This window comes from Sinocyclocheilus grahami, unplaced genomic scaffold (assembly GCF_001515645.1).
Source record: "Sinocyclocheilus grahami isolate Dianchi unplaced genomic scaffold, SAMN03320097.WGS_v1.1 scaffold43.1, whole genome shotgun sequence".
Classification (NCBI taxonomy): domain Eukaryota; kingdom Metazoa; phylum Chordata; class Actinopteri; order Cypriniformes; family Cyprinidae; genus Sinocyclocheilus; species Sinocyclocheilus grahami.
The window spans coordinates 1052535-1057145 of record NW_015505222.1 but is presented as its reverse complement, the minus strand read 5'-3'; positions in this window follow the sequence as shown (position 1 = coordinate 1057145).

The following is a 4611-nucleotide window of genomic DNA, read 5'->3' as shown; positions in this document are numbered from 1 at the left end:
GTAAACATATCACCATATAAACAAAAAAAAAATTGCAACCAACTAAAAAACAATTGCAAGGTAAAAGCCTATAAACGCTATGGTTTAGAATTTATTATTTTAATTTTGCAGAAAGAAAGAGCTCACCAAAGACACTGTGGCTTACATCACGTATGTCACACCGCAGACTGTCATTGTGAAGCACCATGCAGGTTTGATACTGCATTTAGTCTGTCGTTGCTCAAACTTGCTTTTTATACTTGCGGTGTGAAACAGGCTTTACATTTTTTCCTCTTGCACGCTCCACACATTTATAAGTTATATCCGAGTGGGCAGGTAGAAGCCGTAGTAGTGCATAAATGGCTATTTGTAAGACACAAATATGGGCCATCGAGTGACATGAAGTTTGGAGTATGAATGCATGAATAATTAAACCTAATATCTCTCGGTCGAAGGTGTCGAAGGATCATCTTAAATGTGACCACAACTCCACCTCCACATTGTCAGGGACAGATTCTCGGATCCTTTCTGACAGTCAAAAGACAACCAAAATGTGTAGTATTCTTTGTACTGTCACTGGATCAAATATAGTCTTCCATTATGATGAATATGTGGTTTTTGCCTTCATAAATGTGTCAATTATCCCCAAACTAACCAGAGGTTGGCGGGCAAAATTCCAATAAATTCTTCTCCCAAAGTTTTCTCATTGACTATTCTGTTTTACTGTGAAACATGTCAGATTACAGAAATAAAATAGGTTTTTAAATGGTGTTTTGTGCAGAATCTTTAGGATTGTACAAATATACAGGAAAAGTGATCTAAATGAATGAGACATCAAAAGGCTTTGCTATGATATCCTCCCACTTCATCATCATCGGAGTGCCGCCTCCAAACAGCAGAGCAGAGCCAGAGCGACAGGTAATTGCCTTACATTACAGAACGTCACAATCTGCCCTGCTTCACTGGAGAGGGAAGAGCAGAGTTGGGTAGAACTTCACTTTATTGCTTGATAAATTACTGCCAATTCCCACGAACACAGTGTGCCATTACTAAAGCATCAGGGACACAATTCCCATGTGTTTGCTGAGACAACTTTTAGATAAGTTAGACTACTAGTATTATTTCAGTATCACTTACACTATTATAGCTTTTTTTTTTTTTACAAAACATTTATAATAAGTTACCCGCCAAGTTCGGTCTTGACCTCTCTAGCTGTGTTAACAAAGCAACTATAGTTGTATAACTAAACAATTTACTAATTTTAAAGACCAAAAAACTAATATTTAGTATTTTGTGTGCAACCAGGTTACTCCATGATTTCCCTCCATTACAAAACATCACACACAATACACAATACACACTAGTTGTTTCCCAAATGGCATACTAGGCCTACACACTATGCACTTACACTATGAACTACATAGTCTAATGTCTAGTATATGATTTTCAGAAAAGTATTATAGTCTCAAGTATAGTAGTATAGTCTTTTTTTTTTGCTAACCAGAAGTATGTCATTTAACATTCAAGGGCAAATTACATCAAATGCACATAATGTGATGCCACTAGCTTTAGAAAAAGAGCAAAAATGAAAATTCTACATTTTATGTTACTGAATCTTTTTATGTCAAACAAAACCTCAGGCACTACAACCACAGGCTCACTGAATCTCGTCTGATCTCAGAAGCTAAGCAAGCTTAGGAAATATTCACCTCATGCAAGTGCACTGTATTACCCGCCAAGTTCGGTCTTGACCTCTCTAGCTGTGTTAACAAAGCAACTATAGTTGTATAACTAAACAATTTACTAATTTTAAAGACCAAAAAACTAATATTTAGTATTTTGTGTGCAACCAGGTTACTCCATGATTTCCCTCCATTACAAAACATCACACACAATACACAATACACACTAGTTGTTTCGCAAATGGCATACTAGGCCTACACACTATGCACTTACACTATGAACTACATAGTCTAATGTCTAGTATATGATTTTCAGAAAAGTATTATAGTCTCAAGTATAGTAGTATAGTCTTTTTTTTTTTGCTAACCAGAAGTATGTCATTTAACATTCAAGGGCAAATTACATCAAATGCACATAATGTGATGCCACTAGCTTTAGAAAAAGAGCAAAAATGAAAATTCTACATTTTATGTTACTGAATCTTTTTATGTCAAACAAAACCTCAGGCACTACAACCACAGGCTCACTGAATCTCGTCTGATCTCAGAAGCTAAGCAAGCTTAGGAAATATTCACCTCATGCAAGTGCACTGTATTTTTAAACATACTTGTACTATTTCCCTTTTTTGGTGTAAGTAGAGGAAACAATGAGGAAACAACAGGGATGCTAGTTAAGGTGTTGTTAAAAATAAACACAAACCAGCAACACAATGACATTACACAGTAAAATAATAGTCCTAATTAATCATTATATTGCAGGCAGAAAGAAAATCTATAGCCTATAAATGAATATGACTGAACAATGTAATATCTTCAGAATAATTAAACATGTTATGACAGTTTCTCTGTTTATGAGTTATGGATAATCTGATTAAGTTTAAATTCATGTGTGCTCACTAAGGGATAATTTCTGCTTCTGCTTTTACACACATTGTAAATTAAATAAAAAATCAAGGCAAGGCAAATCAAGCACAACAACAACATCTTCACAAAATAATGAAAATTAAGAATAAAGTCTGTAAGAAAAAATAACATTGAAGAGAAAAATAAGGAAAGACAAACAAATCTTTCATCTTAAAAAAAGTTACAAAAACAACAACAGTTAAATATTAATTTATATACAGTATTAATTAATTGTCTAATCTGAAAGGTAGCCTGTAGAGAAAGCAGCTAGTTATACATCAAGCTGATGTAGATGAGTGGTCACAATATGTTTTACTAGTAAATCCTGAAATCACCTATTTAAATTTTTATTTTGTAGTAGTAGTAGTATAGAATCAGACTGTTATATATAAAACTGATAATCTGAAGCAGCGTATATATTTACATTAGGCAATCTGAAGCCTATAATAAAACACCCCACTGAGAGACTGATTGACTTTTTACTCAGACGCCTTTAAATCGACAATCATGGCATTACAGTCGCAGCATCACAAGCGCAGCGCGATTGGCCATTTAATGGATGATGTTGCCCATGAGAACACGTGCGGTGATCATTAGACCCAGAGCTCCAGGGAAACGACGCTAGCATGACTAACTGATCATTTCTAAATGAGAGCCATTACACGAGAACCATGAATATTCTCCATGGTAAGACATACAAATTGAATAACTGAGTGCACTGGCCCAAAAAATGACACAACGTTAACACTTATGAAAAGAGCGGACAGCAAAAAATTGATTCCCAGCCTTATCGGCATCTAATACGCATTCAGAGCAAAAGCTTAAACTTCGTCCAGAAAAACAAACACTTGCTATCTGCTCACCACACTTCTCCTATATTTTTATTTACAATAGAGCAGATACTATTATATTTGTCAGAATAATAAATATTTGATGGTCAACAAGACAATGACATCAAAATGACACCAATGCCCAATAAATAAATGGTAAATTTATTAATATTATAAATACATGTTTTTGAAAGAAGTCTCTTTTTAAAACCAAGGTTGCATTTATTTTAGCAATAATGTTGCTATGTGAATATATGTTTCTATGTGAATATATGTTCAACTGTAATATATTCCTGTGATCAAAGCTGAATTTTCAGCATCATTACTCCAGTCTTCAGTGTCTCATGATCTTCAGAAATCATTCTAATATGCTGATTTTCTGCTCAGGAAACATTTTAAATGCATGTTAAAGAGTTCATTCATTCATTCATTCATTTAGAACCCTTTTTTTCAGGATTATTTGATGAATAGAAAGTTCAAAAGCACAGTATTTGTTTGAAAAATATTTTTTGTAAACATCTTTACGGACACTTTTAATCAACGGAATGTGTTTTTACAGAATAAAAGCATTAATTTCTTAAAAATAAATAAATAAAAGTCTTACTGCTCCTAATATATGTATGCTGATATATATTTGCAGTCTGTAAGTGTGTGTTCATTTATATTTGACAAAGGCCCTGAATGCAGCTCATCCAATGAAAATGTAGACTTCACACCAATAATCACCATTTACTCTGATAAGCCTTTCACACCTGGATTAACAATTCAGGGTTAATAATTACAGTCCTAATGTATATATTATAGAATAGTTCACCTACAAATTATGTAATAATTTTTGCACCGGTCACAGGTTAATGTTAAGTTTCTTTAACTACTATCTATATATGCCATTATAGGTACAGTGTACTTACTGTGTTCATATAGATTTATTAAAAAAGTTTATTATTACCATTGAGGTGGGATATGGGTATAGTTAGGGACAGGTTTGGTGGTTTGGTAAGGTTTAGGGTGGGTTAAGAGGTAGTGGTTGGGTTGACAGAGTAATTATAAATGTAACTAAAGAGATGTAACTACATGCAGGTCATTAAATATTGGTACAATATAAAAACATGTATGTACACAATAAGTGCAATGTATCTACTGATTAGTTTAAATGTAAGTAAACAGTGTTAATAGTTGTATTTCAAGTAAAATGAACCCATTTAAGTTTGATACTG